Source organism: Pieris brassicae, chromosome 2, assembly GCF_905147105.1.
Source record: "Pieris brassicae chromosome 2, ilPieBrab1.1, whole genome shotgun sequence".
Lineage (NCBI taxonomy): Eukaryota > Metazoa > Arthropoda > Insecta > Lepidoptera > Pieridae > Pieris > Pieris brassicae.
Genome location: NC_059666.1, coordinates 21,501,503 through 21,521,277, shown reverse-complemented (window position 1 = coordinate 21,521,277; position 19,775 = coordinate 21,501,503). Strand labels below are relative to the sequence as shown.

Genomic DNA, 19,775 nt, shown 5'->3' with positions numbered 1-19,775 from the left:
AAATAAAACTTGGTCAGATATTCAAGATGTTTCTGTTATAGGTTACATAATTTATTTAAATCTGTTCAATGAATTGAAGTAGACACTAATATAATGAGTCATAAGGAGAAAATCTTGTGCATTTCGATTGGCCTATTGCCCTGGAACTCGACTAGTATGCACCATTGAAATTTGAGATGATTATTACAATGGATTAAATTGTTTGCATTCCTCAGCTCGATAAGATTGAGGAAGTCGTTAAATTATTAGCAAATTGACAACAAAATAATCTATAGAATATAGATAAGATAACTTATATCAATCTTTCGTAATATTTAAAGGCTTTTATTAAATTAATTAGATTATTTTAAACAAAAATGATGTTCCCAATGCTTAAACATAAAACAGAGGAACATTATTTCATAATATAAATAATACGTTTTAGTGTTCGAAATTCTGTTAAAATACAAAATTAGATAAGTCTTAATTCTATGATAAGTACAAAGTAGGTGTTTTTAATGTATATAATATTTATGTCATGCACCTTGCTATATGCCCCACATATTGGCAATATGTGGGGCATATAGCAAGGTGCACAGATAAAATACGGACTTTAAAGGCAACCATATGGAAAGGACTAAGAGGAATAAGGACAAGAGGGCACCCTAAAAAAGGTCGATAGAAGATAAGCAGGTAGCGAATGGAGAAAGAGCAGAGAAGCCATGGATATTTGGAAATAGCTGGAGGAGGTATTTACCCGTGAAGGGTTTCCGATCAATGGTACTGACAGAAGTTAGGGTATTAGGATAACAAAAAACAAAATGTAAAGTGTACATTTAGAAATATACGTCAATGTCAATATTTGACACACAACTTTTTGAGCTCCGCAACATTTACTCAACAGGATTTTCATATAAGCCATTCATTAGTAAGTGGTCGAGCAAGTTATGGTTTGCGTATGTTTACAATAAATTCACACATCAATGGGTGCCAGTTCAACGCCCTTGGACCGCGAAGATGTAATTTACAATTGCAGCGAATTTGCTCTATCTTATATAGTTTTTTTGGCGCATTACTCGGTTATTGACATTAACGCTTCAATTTATTTGTGATACACAAACGAAATTAAAATATTTAAAAAGATCGGCTTCAATGGTTACATTTCTTATAATTTTATGGAGAAATACATCAATTATATAATCCATATTAATATCAAAAATATAATATAAATATAAGTACGCGCTTGTAAAAACAAAATAATTTTCAATTAAAACAACTTTGTGATCGAGTGTGTACTCTGTGAAAAGTTGTCTTAATTCTAAAATAAACGGCCCATATCTACTTTATACTATAAAATCTAGTTTTAAAGCCTATCAAAACTTTATATATGAGTTTTGACATATTTAAATATACTTGTTACATTTTATAAATTTATTATTATTTTTATTTAAGCATTACGACAACATTTATTAGTTTTTTTTTTAATTTAAAAAAACTTCCTTGGTTTTATTATGTATGTAATAAATATTCGAATAACTTAAACTTTTAGTTGTGAATTGGCTATCTCGCTCTTACAACTTAAGTAGTATTGATATATTTTACAACAATCTTTCCGCTAATCCTAACTTTGTTTATGAGGTTTAAGTTTCATAGTTATAAATAAGTCTATTATGTTTTTAAACTATGTATTATCTAAACTTTGTGCGGGTACCTACTTTTAAAAATAACATCAAGTAATGTAAAGCACACGAGACATTATGTAAATAATGTAATTTACATTAATATCCGTTCAAGAATTATGATATAAATATTGTATTTTCATCACTAGGTCACACATTTAATTCGTAAATATTTTTTGCAACGTTACGCGGTCAGTGACATCAAATTCGGCGTTGCAAGAATGTTTAGGATATGATAAATCGCTTGTCACAGGGGAGAACAGTGATGGAGGCTTGCAGGGCGTCAGTAGATCGCAGCCTTTTCTCGGCAAAGCTCGTGTACCGCTATTCGTGGACCGCTTATTTTAAACTTGTGCTAAGAAATTGATGTATTGGTAAGTTTTTTACTATATTATCTGATAAAGCGTTTTTCGTTTTATTCATTTCGATGTGAAGTTCAGATTCGTGGAATTCATTTATAGTGTATTTGTCCTAATATATTATAGATATAGAAAATTAATTAACACGCTCAATTAATAAGCTTTTTAATACACAGTAATCTTGTAAAATTGTTGTTATAATTTTTATTATTTTAATAAATGGTTATTTAGGATACGAAACGACTTATAGATTAGGATTTTAAATTTAGCTTTATTTGAGTCATGGCATGCTTTTCTTTTTGTTTATCTACAAATCCATTCAAATTTTATGAGTTATGCCACATAGCTGAGAGAAAATTGCATATGTATATTTATAGAATTTTCGGTAAAATTTCGTATAGATATTTCTGAACCGTTGTAGACATAAATTTGAAGGAATTATGAAGCTTTTGACATATACAGTGCCCGCGTGGAGTACAAGTATTTTGTGTCATCCTTTCACCCTTATCAACAATAACGAAAGAAATCCCCAAAAATATCTTTAAGTGTCGTACCAATCTGTTCAGTACTTCAGTAGTTTTGAGTTTATCGCGTTCATACAGATAAACGAGACCGGCGGAAAATATTTAAGAATTCATTTTACCTCTAATGAAACACAATATGTAGAACTAAAATATCTTAGTGAATATAACATTAATTATTCACAGAGTACATAACTATGCAACAATACATAGCAGTTAAAAGCTGACAGACTACGAAGCAAATGATTTTTTGAAGGATTTTTTAGTTTTCTCTGATAGCTATGTTGAACTATAAATCTATCAACTGTGATTTGAGTTGCGCAATGTTGATGCAGCAATCATGTATTAGTATCTATTACTAATATGGCCCAAATTACGGTACTCACTGTTTTTCTGTTTTATATTGCCTATTATCGTGTACAAAATATATGAACCTATACCTAACCCTTAATGAACGACTCTATGTTGTTAATAATCTTTATAGTCTTTAAAATATTACAACTTCATATTAACTTCGGAGGTCAATTGTCAGTAACTGTACGTCTAAATAGCATTTGGTTCTTACCTGGTTAGATACTTTCCGCTAAAATATTTTACCTGTTAAGTGCAGTTATGTTTATGGCTCGTAAATGTAGAATTTAGTAAGCTTTATCTAATATCCTTTCGTGTTAGAGGCCAGAGCAAATATTGTAATTCACCTTAAAACTATTAAGATGTACACCGTCAAGTAATTCAACTCTTTCTGTATCTGTGTTTTATCCTTTGGTGGAAAAAATATTTTAGTACTTTGCTGATATTTAACACATAATACATTACATATTTATTGAATGTTTTAATTACTTATTTTTTTTATCTACAACACATAAATAAACAGTATTTACAATATTCTTAACCTACATAGCAATGATAATTAAAATGTTATATGTAGAAAATTAAAACAAACTTAAATATTTTAGTCCCTTTAATACTGGCAACATTCCCTCGTTATATTGCGGTACTTATTCGTTGAGCGAAGCAAGCACTAGCTATTACTATACTCCAGTACTGTCTACCAGACGTCAACCACATATTTTAGTAACTTAAATATGGTAACAAAATGTAACTTACAGAAACCGACACAATACTGTATTAAACTTGAATACTGTATTACATATTGGACAAGAAGTTTAGATTATTGTTAATAATTTAACACGAAAGCTTGGGCATCCTATGAGCGTATTTGAAAAAAGACAATTTATCTATCCATCTATGTAATTTATTTCACCAAAGATTTTAATGGGAATAATTAGTTACTCAAATCCCTTTGTCTATGATTTCCTTGTCCTGATTTGGATAATCATGGCCCACCTGTTTTAAAATAAATTGATTTCAATGAGCGTCGACTTGAGAAATTCATGTTAACTACGTTATATTGATTACGGATTTCTCGATCATTATAAAAATCCTAATGTTCGATTGTCTTAAACATTTATATCCGGTGAAAATCAACGCAAATAGAACGGCTATAAAAAGCTACCTTGTGTAGAACAAGTCACTGACATGTAAATAGTGGTAAGGTATAGTAAGGTCAGTTTGTCGTGTGAATCTTTTATCGTTATGTAACGATCGTCGCTCCTTATTCGCTGGTCAGACCGGTATGATACGTCATGTAAGGAATTAATTGCATTGATAATAATCTTCTTACTATTTTTACAGTGCTTGAGCAATGGTCGCGGGATACATGTTTAGTATTTTGTATTTAAACATATGTTTATTACAGATATGTATTATCTCGATACTACTTTAACGATTGTTTTGTTTATAGCTAGTAGGTTATTTGTGTATACCAAGATACAGTCATTGTTTCCTTGGAAATGAAAGGCTTTGGTTCGTTTCGACATATACGTTCCACGGAAGCGATTTGTTTTTCAATAGAGCTAAAACTCTGGAGAAATTTATTCATAGCTAGTGTTTTTTATATAAATGGAGTGTTGCGTGGAATCAGTTTCGTTCGTCAGTGTGTCAGATGCGACTTTTAGTACGTTGTGATACTAAACAGTAATAAAACTAGCAAGAAGAAGCTTTTCTTAATACGTTCTTCGTATTAAGAAAAATATCAGTTTTTTCACTGTTAAAGAATTATGGTTTTAATTAATCAAATTATACCATAATTGTTAACTTAGTAAGTCACTGCTCCTATGAAGAAAGATATGTTCGAAGGACAGTTTTGCTTAGAGTATTATATTAATTTTTTTTTATAACGGGGGCAAATGGGCATGGCTCATCAACTTATTGCGCCGTCCGTGGACACTAAATGCAGAGTGCGTTGCCGGGCTTTTAAGAAATCGTACGCTCTATTCTTGAAGAACCATAAGTCGAATTGGTACGGAAATATTTGGTGGGAGGAAATATAAACAATATGAATTAACTAAAATAACTACTAAGTAGTAACTGAATAAGATACAGGAGAAAAAATAATTGCATGACCTGTTGAAGTTAAAATACCAATAGATAGAGATGGAATGTAAGCTAATAAAAGATAGGAATGAAAATATTGAATCCGTCTGTGGATTTTTATCGTAGGCTGCTGCATTGCAGGTTATAAAAATTAGGTCAGTTCAGATTTGTCAAGCTTCCAATAAGCTTCCTTGTGTGGATTATAATGTGTTAATTACTTTGCGATACTTTAGTGTAGATCGATATTATGAATGTTATTTGCAGAAAATAATAACGGTCCAATTATATTGTCCGTCAAAATGTATTTTCGTAGGATGATAATAAGGATATTTGAAAATATACTTTATTGTTTTATTGAGGAATCTTATAAGGTTATATTTTTTATTTTTTTATAGATCGTACTGAAATCTTGACCCAAATACTGTTAAGTTAAATTTTATGTAGTGTATTTATAAATAAACGTAGGCACGAAATTACATCGTTCGTATTCATGTAGAAACTATACCAAGTGTATGTTACATGTCAGCGAGCTGTCAAAATCTGATATTATTGTGTGCAAATGTCATACGTATATGTTATAGATTAGATTTTAGCTGATTAATCTGATTGAAGGTACTAAGGGCATCTTTTGTATGGAGTTTATTAGATTAATTATGATAATAATTTGATCCAATAGATGGCACTATGTGGCCAAGATAAGGTTTGTAGGGCTCGTTAGTTTAATATACACTGTTGACTCCGCGGTCTCCATCGCTTGACCTCTTTACATGTAATTGCTTTCAATGTCCAGTCATTACTGTCCCGCTTTAATAATCCGTTTTTTAAGACCCAGTTGGGACAAGTATAACTCAACATATTAAAAAAGAGGACCTTTTTAATTTAAAACTTTGTTATAATAGTTAAATTTAACCGTATTATTCGGGTCCGTAGTTTTGTTATATATTAAAAACGTTCAGTTTATTAACCTTACATAATCTCATGATTTGGGGCACTTCATACCCGCTTCATACGTTTTCGCGACGCGTATTTGGCAGAGACCCTTTCGTCTTAAATGGTCCTTAAAATGAGATGTATAGTTTATATTACACCAGTCCAGGATAAACCCTATGAAATAAATGAAAGAACATATAACACGTAATAGAAAAAAACTGCTTATATGCTCTAGGATATACAGCGTCGTGGGCAGTATCTGACTTGGAACTAATTTTCAGCAGCTTCAATATAATATCTAACTTAACTTTAGAGAAACCACTGTTGGCTTTTATAGGTAAGACTCAGGTAGTACTACGATAACTAATGCCAACACGAAGGGAGCTTTTAAAACTAATTCAGAACAGACTAATTACTTCTTTTCTCTTCTGTTTCTTATTTCGGCTTATGCATGAATTTTCGTGTCAGTCACTTAAACTATGTCATTTAATTTTTTTCCATTGTAACATTGGGATTGCTTGTATTAAAATTAAAAATTTGTAGCACTACAACCTTTTCTTAGGTCATTCATGATCATTTGTCAATCTAATAGGCAAGTAGGTGATCAGCCTCCTGTGCCTGACACACGCCGTCGACTTTTTGGGTCTAAGGCAAGCCGGTTTTCACACGATATTTCCCTTTACCATTCGAGCGAATGTTAAATGCGCACATAGAAAGAAAGTCCATTGGTTCACAGCCGGATCGAACCTACGACCTCAGGGATGACACACGTCAAGGCCAAAAACGCTCTGTTATTACTTAAAGTAAAGTAAGGATTTTTTAGAAATTTAAGAAAGATTTGTTTTTGAAAAAACAATTGTTTATTTTATACCATATAGTAATTAAAATTAAATAAAACGTGTGCCCCTTTCCAGTACATACAATTACTTGTATCATATAAATAAATATGTGTATTGTGCGAATAGAAGACTACGTTTGTATGTGTGTGAAATGTTATATTATAAAAATCATTTATTTCTGCGTAACTCTAGTTTTGCTGCCATTGGTTTTGCCAATGTTTTTAACTGTGTAATTAATTATTGTTTATAGCGTATTCAAATTTCAACGGCTTTGACAATTAAGTTAACTTTAAAATTGTGATTAGGCTCTATTTATGTACTGAGTTGACACAGGTTATGACAGTGTAAAATAACCTTTTTGAAATGGTAACCTATTATAGTGGCTGAACCAGCAAACGTTGCTTTGCCATAAGGATTATTACAGCACACACGGTATTAAAATAGGATAGGCTATCACTTAGTGGAATCAAAAATTGTTTACTACCGCAGCATATACGCAAAATTTATAAAAAAAAAAATTGTAGATACTATATTGTAAGTAGCATTCAAATTAGCCTGGTCATTCGTCAAAGTTTACGAGTAATTAAGCACCAATGTCTACATTGTCTGAAATAATTCTACAAAACAACAATTCTCATTCATATTCCTGCTATCAGCCCCATGTGTAGAGGCTGTTTCAGCGCAGAGGAATCAATCACCCACGTAGTCCTGGAATGCGAGGCTGTGGCTAAACAGCGTATCGTAATCCTCGTAACAGTGAGGTCGCTCTGTGAAGCATGCGAAGTGCCCAGGAGGCTTCTGTGCTTTTGGAAGGAGTTAGGGTAGCTAAGTTAGCCAGGACTTTACGTACAACGGAGTTGTTGAGAGTCTAAGCGTGGAAACCAATAACTAATACTGTCTCCTATATTCCACGAAAACACAATTTTACCTAAAGGAATATTTTCATAACTACGTATACAAACTTTCACTTTGATTGTTTTTAATGGTTTATGTACGGATACACTTATATTAAACAAACTCTTTTTTATTATTAAATGAAAGCTCAATATTCTGAATAAAGCTTATTTGAAAATACACGAGCATTTCTGAAACATTGCATTGAAAATGATTGGAGCGGTTCGTAACAATTAGATATAGGTCTGTACAATAGTTATGTTTATACATTTCTGTAAAGTCATTGTTTGCGGGGAATATTTCAGCTTTTATACCATCACAATTTGTAGTTTTAACAAGCAGTTTTCATGGTCTGTGAGATACTTGAATTAGTTGGGAAATATGGTTCTACTATTGATTGAATAGACGTTTAAAAATTAGATTAAACAATTCGCTTAAGATATTAAAGTTGTTTATTTATTAAATACAGATAACTTTGTTAATGTCATAAACAGGAAACTAAACAGTTTGGTAAACTTTTTATCGTAGTCAATTCTAAGCACAAATTCAACAAGCCAGAAAGTTTAGATAAGAAACAAGATGGACCACGAGTTGTTGCATAATATTTCTTATGTCTTAGGATCATTCCAATTGTTTACGTATTGATTGTATAATATAGGCAATAAAGTCGTATAATTATGAGTTTAAATATCAATAATAGAGAGAGAGAGAACGTTACGGTAATGTAATAACAGGTACCCATTACAACAGGCTTCATACATATAGAATGTTTCAATATGTAGGATCATCAACTCGCGTCACTCTCATTCGTTGTCGATTTTATGGTCTAGAAACTCTTTCCTCGCCGTACGGCAATCCATTACGTTTTTGACATAGTCATAGTTCGCTCAGTCTCGCCTCTGAGTCTTACTTTAGTGTTAATTGCGCACTTAATGCCGGGATTCCAACCTCAAAGTTGAGAATCGCACTGAGTCCATAATAACATGGAGATTGGAATAAGAATTATTGTAAAATGCATCGGGGATAAAAAAGCGGTGTGGTCGAGGTTTAATAGGAACACGTAGAGCCTGTAATGACTTGGTTCAACAAAAACGGAACATGTTTACGACAGGCTTGGTTGAAATATACCGCAAAAGTTCATACTTTTTGATGTTGGAATATTTTTATGGTTGTGGTTTTTAACGAAATCTTTTAGAGGTAACGGACAAGGACTTGGCTAAAATAACTATCAATTTGTACAGATCCTAATATAGCTTGTTTAAAGCTATTTTGTATTTTTTTATGTAATTTAGCCAAACGGGCATAAGGTTCATCTGATGTTAAATGATACCGCCGCCCATAGACACATTGCCAGAAGGCTTGCAACTGGGTTGCCGGCCTTTTAAGAGTTGGCTCTTTTCTTGAAGGACTAAGTCGAATTGGTTCGGAATTACCTTAAGAAACGCTCAGTTGTCGAACGACTGACGTCTAGGTGATATAAACTTTATATTTCTACATACCCCCATATGCAAGGCAAACACCACTCATAGTTCAAGTGCTTCAAGTTACCCTTAATATTATAATTTCCGAATATGATCCGTATCTTAGGTATCAGAGTCACTAACTTGAGTATATACTAAATTGAATACCTATTGTAAAATATGTGTTACTTTTTCTAACCTTATTTGCCTAATAATATATTATATAGCTTATAATGCGTAGGTGGGAAGGTGCTGCTCAAACCTTTAGGGCGTCTCGGCCAGTCTAACCGCTGACTGACACTACCAATATCAAGAACTTATATTAGCTGTCGGAATATCTTTGTTAGGTCAAGGTACAACATCGCCGTTTGTATGTGTTGCTACAATATTATCTATATATGTTAAATTACCAATCTTGAGTGAAGTTGGAGAAGTACGTAATACTAATGTAAATGTAGCTGTCCAACGCAAAGTTTTTGTAATGGCATATGGACGATGAGGAAACCATAATTATTCAATTTCTTAAATTACATCACTTATTTCAAATTTGATTTAATGGGGTCTGATGTAAATCTCCGTTTGAACAAATAATGGTTATCATTAAGTAAGCTACTCGGCTTTGAACTTTGTCTAATGCTGTTAGTACAGTACGTTAATGTGTTAGAACTGAATTAAGCAACATCTGTAGTTGGAGGTATTCACTTCTAAATTAGATTTTATTTTTATTCATATATATCTTCACGCTTGACATACTTGACATGAATTTCCTATAATCGCTAGTTGGGGCAGAGGGCGTCCGAAGTGAGTCTTCATCACGTTCGGTCTTGAGCCTCGTGTTTCACCTCGCTCCAAGTCTTTCCGGCTCTCTTTGCCTCGTCTGCAACTGTTTGGCGCCAGGTTTGTTTGGGACGGCCACGCTTCCTTCCTTGCGGATTCCAATCAAGCATCTGCTTAGGAATAGGATTGGGATCCCTACGGAGTGTATGGTATCCATTTCCATAAGCGTCGCTTGATCTGCTGGTTATCATAAATCTTCACGCCGTTTTCCCGAAGTGGTTGGCAGAGACCAGGGATGTCCACTTGCTGACATACTTCTCTCGCTTCATCCGCTTCCAAGACATTCACCATGCATGCTCGTAGTTGGGTCCGGATATGTACGACCAGGCCTACCCAATAATAATTATTATCCGTTTTTAGATGTGATGTAATGTAATTCTAACGTTAACTAATTAAATGTATTTAATTTAACTAAATACATTTTTAAAGAGTACAACTCTTGATATTTTAACACAATGGTTTGATATTTAATGACAATAATGTCTAGTCACCGTGACCACGCACGCTGTATAGCACGCGAAACGTCGGAAAAAATAAAATTTATTTAAATAATTATAAGTTTATAATAATAATACACAGCTTCAATCCGATTAAAAGGTGTTTTCTTTCAAAATCTTTTATGGTAAAATTATAGTATAGTAGGATTTGAAAAGATCTCTGGTAACTGACTCGTCACCAACATTCCCTTCCCTTCTAACAATGTATTTATTTTTTAATGTTTAGTACACTGTTTATTTTTATTGTCGGTCGAACAAACGAGAGGCAAACATTAAACATTCGTTTCTTTACTGTTCCGGTTAACATTCTAATAACTGTGAGAAAATTTTAACTGTTATTCCCTGAGAAATTATAGATAATTAGGCAATTATCACACCTTTAGATTTCGTGACAAAAGGCTAATTAGTGTGTATTATGAAAATGCAGGGAATGTTGGTAGCTATGCATACTATTTTAAGTAAATACCGTTATCCTATAGGTTTGAAGACATTTCTTGTTTTAACTCATATTAATGTTATATTGCTATATGTTTTATTTTAGTTAATAGAGTTAAGGGCACTGTTAACTATGGCTTGAGCGTGTGACTCTCATATCAGAGGTCTCAGGTGCGAACACCGCCTATGTGACCAATGGCCTTTTTTCCTTTGCATTTAACACACGCTCGTTGAATTAAGGAAAACGTCGTGAGGAACCGGCATGCCATAGAACCATAATTGATGGCACACAAGGCTGATCACCTACTTAACTATTTGGATAAAAATATCAAGAAAGATATACAGAAATCAGTGCCCATAACTAATGGTGCTTGCCACCGATTTCTTATGAATGTCGAAATATATATTTTCAAAAGTTAGAATAATAATAACAAAAACGTTAATTTCATTAATTCATTTTAGTTAAAATATAGTAGGTATATATATTATAAACCCTACCTAAATATATATATTCCATACATTTTTATTCAGACCTCGGTACAAATAATCGCTAATACAAAAACAATCGTATTCACTAAAAAATTAAAATAATTGCGTTTACTGTGAATGTATGAACGTCATTTGGCATTCGGATAAATCGAGATTTCTTTGTAGCAGTGTCAAATAAAATATTCATGAGATGGACAAATGTTTGTCCCTGTTGTAATAAGAAAGCACTGAGTATTTTCTTTTATAAATATAACTTTTATTTTCATGACTTTAATCCTTAAACCTTTATATGTTGTTGTTATTTCGGCGGTGATGCGTCTAGGTTATTTTGAATATTTGTTTCTAAATGATACCAGGTCCTCTCCCCATCTAGTTACAACTGCTATTTTGCTAATGATAATAACATACATAAATGATATATATACATACACATACGTTACTTAATAACCCCGACGAGTTTATAAGAGAATAAAAAATAAATCTATTTCACAACCGAAAAGATTCGATCCGATTTCAAAAAGAAAGATAATATGATACAAAAAAATTCACTAGCATTAGACGCCTCCGACCTGAGTAGTGTTTCGTTCTATTAGGTATTTAGGCACTAGACAACACTAACCTGAGTTTAAACTATTTCGTTGTATTTGATTTTAAAGACATTAATTGTACTATATACTATACAATATATTAAAGATACATTCATCATAGGCTACACGGCACACATTAGATATATTGAAATATTCATATGACATTTACTTCTTACGAACACCTAAAAAGTAATCGTTCTATTAATCTTAATTGTTATGATTTCGATACAACTGAACTTAGGTATAATATTTACGTCCCGGTTCACGTTTGTAGGTATTCTGTTGATCCCACCGAACTAGAATGCTAATGCACGGCGTTTCAGTTTTTCACTGATATCTAGAAGAATGAATTTGCAAGGATGTTAAATTTATTGACTTATTTTACCTCAAAATGAAAAATGGGCTTCTTAATTATTAACGTTTTCCTTGTACTTTTACGTTAATATACACATTTCGATTTACGACACGTTGTATAGTAAGGGAACTCGAATGTTCATCTTACCCTAACAGTACAGACAATGTTAAGTCTGTTATGGTTTGACATCTCTTGATGACATTGACGTATTACAATATATTTTTTTATTTACGTATAATTCATTTTCTATAGTACATATTATTTATTATTAAATATATATATATTCTAAAATACATGACAATTACAGTGAACATAAGTTTGACGAAAAATAAAAAAAATATTTTTAATTTTTAGTAATATTATTCTTATTATTTTTTAGTAACTTATTTGCCTAACTATGGTCTGTATTAAATTAATAAACCCACTATCGAATACATCAATTTGTTTTAATATTTACGAAGAATTCGAATGCCAGATGTCTTATCCAAGCTAGGAGTGGTTTTTATAGATGGAATTTGGAAAATTCTGCTGATTTTGAACCTTGGAAAATAATATCCTTTTCACTATGAAAATAACAATTTTAAACTCTCCCGGTGCGACGTTTCGCTAGCTTTAAAATGATTACATATCAGTCGGCATAATAAATGCTAATCTGTATATAAGAGGCGTAAGCGCATAATAATGACAGTGCACATAACGCGGTAAATAAATGATCCCACCTAAGGCGAGTAAAAATGAAAATGTTCAGGGATACTAATGGATGCTTTTACTCATTCCGTTAAGTAGGTCAGAATAATTGCAACTCAGTGTTGAGTACAATGTACTGAAAAATATTTCTATTCTAAAACAGTTTGCATCAGAGGGAAAAACTCCCACTGATGCAGGATGCTATTTTTAAGTAGCTTTTAAGCTCCTTAATAAATCACCATTTTTTTAAACTTAGGTTCGTCTTTGATTAATGGCATCCGTTCGTTACATCCCTTATAATTTTTATGGATTATGTTATTTTTCTATAAATGTAACGAAGAGTAAATTTATAGATAAATAAATAATAACCGCTACAGAGCTTAGTTAGTAATGAGGATTTTTTTTCTGAAAAAATAAGTCGTTATTTAAAAAAAAGAACTTCACGCTGTTATTGTATGACTTCCAGGCTCATCTTGTAACAAGCGTTACCATTTTCGGGTTCAATTTTTTAACCTAGAGTTATTTAGGTGCTGATCTTTCCAGTATAACGAGAAAATATCACGAGTTTCTTGTTTATTACCTTATTTAGGATTCATCCTTTTAATTAACTTCGCCCGTAATCTATAAATATTTAATTGAAATTAAGTTGAAGAAGTCTAAGGTTTTCTTACTAAAATAATTAAACAAGTGTAAACTATTATATAATGCAAAGCCAGACAATTGCGAAGATACAACAGAATTGGCTCCCAATGTGGGGCAAATGTTCTAGACATTTCGACGTGGAATAATATTCAAGCGAAAGGATTCTTAACAAAATCTTTGGATTTATAAAAACAAATGTATGAATTCTATTCGAAAAAACTCTATTTAATAATGTATGGCTGTGCAAATATATACCAAAAGCCAGTGGCGCTCCAACTCTTGCTTGCCCCGAGGTCTGTCTTGATATTTTTTTTCTTAATAGGTAAGTAGGCTATCAGCTTTCTACGTAACATATACGCCATCGATTTTTGGGCCTAAGGCACGAATGAGACACATAGAAAAAGTCAATTTGAGCTCACGACATCAGTGTAAAAAAGCTCAAGCCACAAACACAGCTCAAACTTTCCTTAAACTTAACAAGAAATACTAATTGAGGCTTTATAAATCAGATAGAAAGTATTTTTTTCGTTATATTATAAAAGCTATATATAAATAAATTTATTACTTAATTCTATCTTTTTACGTAATAAAATGAAATCTGTTTATACATCAATAGATTCAATAGTATATACGAATATATATTTGGTATTAAATCTATCAAGCTGAAGCTGAATTCAGGATGCTCCCATCCTAGGTAAAATTAAATGAACATCAGTACAGTCAAGAAGGAATACAAAAAAATCGATCAGACTAAAACTTTACCTTATCAACGGTTGTGTATCATCCTGTGGATCCTTAATGAGTAAATACTTAATAAAAAGAAACGCGAGCGCGGTATACAGTAATATGTGAGTGCGCTCGCGACAACGGTTCAAAATCCAACCACCTATGGTGCAACCATTACGCCTGAAGACCACAGGTTCGTGTGTCGAAGTCAATTTTAACAATTGTCATCCTTCTTAGACTGACACGGATTTAACGCAATCAACGTATACACGATTATTTGTTTTTTTCATCTATATTTTAGAGTTTATCTTAAATATCTGGGAACTGAAATTTTTAACATAACTGACCTACTTATACATAAAAAAAATCAATGACAACCTTTTTGGGTCTGGGCCTCAGATTTATGTATCTGTTTCATATAAGGTAATCAGCCTCCTGTGCCTGACACACGCCGTCGACTTTTTGCGTCTAACGCAAGCCGGTTTCCTCACTTTGTTTTCCTTCACCGCTCGAGCGAATGTTAAATGCACACATAGAAAGAAAGTCCATTGTTGCACATCCGGGATCGAACCTACGACCTTAGGGATGAGAGTGGCACGCTGAAACCACTAGGCCAACACTGACCTACTTACCTACTAATGAACTGCACATTATTTGTGTAACAAGGTGTATTATACGATGTATCGTTATGTACTGTATTTGTCAGAAAAGATAAAAACATAACATATACTAATAAGAACTGTGTTATCCTTAAAATGAATGATTAGAATGCGAAAATTACTCCGGGATTAATTTCAGTGTATTTCAATTCCCGGCGTAAAGCCCTTTATGTTTCTGTTTGTTGACCACAACGGATGAGGTTGAGAGACTTACATATTAGCTTGAAATTAAACTTTGCGAAGTTGTAACTTGGCGTTAATTCGGTGACATTATTTGTAATTTGTATATAATTCATAAATTAATGTGTCGGGTTTACAGTAAAACTGTGATAAAAATATTTTGGGCATTTTCATCAACTCCATAAAGATCTTTCGCTTCGTTTTCTAATCTAATTTATATTGTTTTTTTTTCACTTAGAGAAAAAACAATCTCTTCATATATGTCCGTCTAAGTATATACGACTTTTTAAAATTCGTTTTGATGTTCGTAATTCAAATATTACAAGATCAACTATTAATGTTTAGTTGTGAACGCGTGTGATCTTCACAACGATCTAGACTTGTGTCAAGTGCATACTTTTAGGACGAAAATAGACGAGATACTTTCCCACGCACTAAATATACAATTCCAGTCAAGTAGTCGCCGTGTATTCAGTTGAATTGTTCACATTTCTCTCTGAAATATTGTCTAAAACTTCAAACTGAGAGATGTTGACTTATTCTACAAATTGAGTATATTACAGTTAAATTATCTATTAGTCGATTTCTGCTCATTGATTAAAAATAACATGGTAAAATGAAGAATCTTTTGTAGACTTTGATTGAATCTTTATTCAGTATGTTAGCAGATATTATTTTATATTTTATGTTATAGTTTTAGATATACAATGTTTTATATTTATAACAAATATTATTATTCTTGGAATATATTATATGTATTGTCAAAAGTATTTATTGTTACCATATATATTTATACCTTGTATTTTTCCCTTTTATTACCATTATAAAAAAAGGATTTATAATTAAAAGAGAAAATGCATTGCATGTATGCCACACAAAATTCCCTGTGTCGTGATCAGTCAGTGTCTTCCATTTGACATATTCATGATTTTAGATACTTGTCTTGTTTGGTTATAAATATTTGTAGCTTTATTATATACATTACTGCATAAAAGATAACCTCGCTTTAATTACGTTGTAGCGTAAGCTTAAAAAAATCATTTTTTTTGAAGAGTCTTTTTTAAATGATTTAATTTGTTTTAAAGCTGTAAGTCTTCATAATAAAAATACAAAGTAAAATTAATCTTCTAATTACCTCACGACTTTCTAAGACAAATGATTTCCGAAAACCGTTGTACTTTCAAAAGCTTATCAAACAATTGATCGGGAATTTCTGAGATCGTACTGATATACCGTTAGCGGAACGTGTTTCTGATCGTTTAGCAAAAACAGCCAACGATAGCATAACGATAAGCGGCTTTACAATAGCACTTTAAATATCGTTTAATCTTCCGCATTCATTTAAGAGCAGCGACTCGGGGTCGTAGGATCAAGCGGCTGTGTACCAAAGGACATTTCTTTCCATGTACGCTTCCGACACTCGCTCGTACGGTAAAGAAAAACATTGTGAGAAAATCGGTATTAGACATAAAAAGTTGACGGCATGTGTTGGTAAGAAACAGATATAAAATTTGAGGTTAAGACCAAGGGTGAGCTGTGTGCGAAGGGTGTTACAGTACTCCTTTTCACGCGTTCTTGTGTTGGAGTAGACTCCAAAGACCAAAGAGACTTATTGTGTGAGATGTGTCACACATTCAAAGGTGTGTAATGATGAAGTGACCAGACATAGTATCAGAAACTGAGCGTGGATCTGTCTGCTAGTAGATACACCAAATTTAGACAAGAGAAGGTTATAGCGACACAATAATACACAGCCTCCGTTAGTTTTTAGTAGCCATTACGATTAACCTGTCCTGCCTTCAATTTCCAGTGAAATATAGTATTTCGTAAGTCTCATCACCTCATTTCCTTTAACCATCAAAGAAACTTGAGTCAAACGTTCAAGCGTTACTATATATTTGAATAACTATTAATAAATTAATGTTAATCAATATTCTTATTCGCAAACTTAATTACTGAAAGGTCGCTGTTTTGACTTGCTGCCTTCACACCACCCTATTCTTAGCTTGTCTCAGTGCTTTAGAGATGTTGAGACCCATAATTTTCTCTACCTGATCAGACCAATGGGGTCTAGCCAGGTAATCGACCCAGACTTCTCCTGCCATCACTCCTACCAATACCAACTTGTCGAGACTATTCGGTTCCATCCTGGCAATATGGCCAAAGTAGCTAAGCAACCCTTTCTAAGTAAGTCGACAGTCTTGTGGTGATTTTTAGTTCGTTGAGAATGGACTTATTGGTCCATAGTATTCGCAACATTCTCCTGCAACACCACATCTTTTTTTGGACAGCTGCATTGACCAGAAAGTTGATTGCTAGTTTATCAATAGTTTTACTTTAAGTACCTGGAGGGCTAATGCACTATGGGTACCCTGGGTACCTGGCTTTAGATAAACGAGACTTCAATTTCCTGAACCTAATGTTTTTGACAAGAGTCTCGTTTGAATCTTACCCTCAGACTTGGCCTTCTACTTAACGCTTTTTCTCAAACGATTAACGATTTGAAAAATTTATTTGTTGTCCGAATTCAGTTTGGTTGTTTCTTGTATGGATAAGTTCAAATAAAAAACTTTGTTTGAAGCTGGGTGACAACTGACTTTAATGATTTAGAATATGCGCTTTATTTCACCAAAAATTAAACGTTGGGGGGTTACGTCGCTAACATGAACTAACTTGACGTATCTAAGAGTTTGAAAACCTAAATGACACTTATGTTATTAGACATTATCGGACACGAGAATGGTAAAAACTAAAGAGCTCCATATTAGCTTCAAGTAGGCGATGATTACATTTCGTTAACGCTTAATTCACTAAAATACTTATATATACTAACTAATGCTGGGTTACATACTACAAACATATTTAGTTTTGTGAAACGCCCTTATAGTATATTGTAATGTCTTCCAAACATCCAGTTTGTCTTTTAATATTTTATCAAGCAAAAGTTCAATTTATGTTTAGTCGCTATAAAATTTTCTCAATTATACTAAAATGACTACTTTAATTAAAGACTCAATTTTCGTTTTAATTCTGACTGTTGAAATACCTGTGGGTAGCTTAATGTAAAATGTGAGTACTGGGACGGTATTTTCATTTGAATGTTAATTAGCTTCAACTAAGTACTCATTCTCGCAACGTTTATTAGCAAAGTTTTCCATCAAATTTTGACTTTGATGTAATTATACCATAAAGGCGGAAATAATATTTGTCTGTTAAAAGTTGTTTACGAAATCTATGTGTTATCACGACTCAGAGTCGTGAACTACGTACGAATTGAAATGTGAAATACGATATTATATACTTCCCTCTGAAACAGATACATTTCTTCTCTTTCAACCTATTTTGAAAAGAGCTCTTCGAAAATATGTCACTTTAAATAAGGTGTATTATTACAAATTCTCTCTTTTCAAACTGTGTTTGGCTATAAGTAATACATTTTATTTTTCTTCTGGTGCCACATTATTGCTAAAGGTTGGCTATTAACAACTTGAATTGCCGGCTAGTCTAAAAAAGCTCCTGGGCGGATGTGACACCGGTCCTCTGTTGTACGTTCCGCAACCACAACTTCTTCCTTCTACAAGCATCATTATATATTTGCCCATCATCATAAAGTGCATCAAGTCGTATCGATGCTGACGCTAAACCTGTCCCAACTATGCGACTTTCCTTATTTTAACAGTTTGAATAAACTCTCATCCAGATTCGTTGAAGGACTTTTTCACTCGTCACTCTTTGGATCCAGCTGATGCAAAGCATGCGACGGTAACACCACATCTAAAAAGCTTCCGGGCGTCTTTTTATAAATATATTTGTTAAGTATCAATTCTGAATCTCACTTTAGGTTTATCTGTCTTTGTATAAGGCCTTGGTAGCGATCATGTGCATCAATATTTATCAATACATTAGACATTTATTTTAGCATATTCGTAGGATAAAATATATTCGTCAAAAATACTTATATTCATAAAGTTATACTCACAATATACCTTTATGATAAAGTTTATGCCAGAAGCATAATTTACATTTTACAACGAGAGACGATAACAACTAGTAATAAATTCTCCACATCGCATCACTTTTTAAAGCAACTTATTATAATAAACTAAATAAACAAGAATATTTGCAAGTCATGGTAAAATAGGAACACGCACCTACATTACTGTGGAAACAGCAGGCTAATCCCTAATAGCCTCACTGAAAATCAGTGGAGTCACAGAGCATTTTGGCCCAATTAACACTGAATCTGTGTTAATTGTAACTGAGTCTGTGTGCTTTAAAATATTTCTTTTTGTTTCAAATATCGAGTTTAGTTTTACAGTTATAGAATTATTTTTTTTATACAGACACATTTATTTACGTATAAATTATCTCTGAGAATATTTATTTATTTACAAATGCTTTCCATCGCGGCACATACATTGGTACTTAAAAATAACATACGAGGTTCAACACACAAGCATTTATAGGCAAACATAACAAACACAAAGGGAGGCAAAATTACATAAATTCATCAATTATAAAAAGGATAGGAAATTGAATCCATAGATCCATAGATCCACTATGGATATCCAAACCTAGCTCGTT

The 19,775-nt window shown here is 32.7% G+C and overlaps 1 protein-coding gene across 1 annotated transcript in view; it reads left to right on the top strand.

The window, feature by feature from the left end:
* The first annotated feature begins 1,963 nt into the window (after positions 1-1,963).
* The window catches only part of LOC123720815, a 36,978-nt gene continuing 19,166 nt past the window's right edge, over positions 1,964-19,775 (top strand). The window contains exon 1 of the mRNA XM_045677586.1: positions 1,964-2,032. The gene's annotated coding sequence lies outside the window, so the exon portion shown is untranslated. The remainder of the gene's footprint in view (positions 2,033-19,775) is intronic.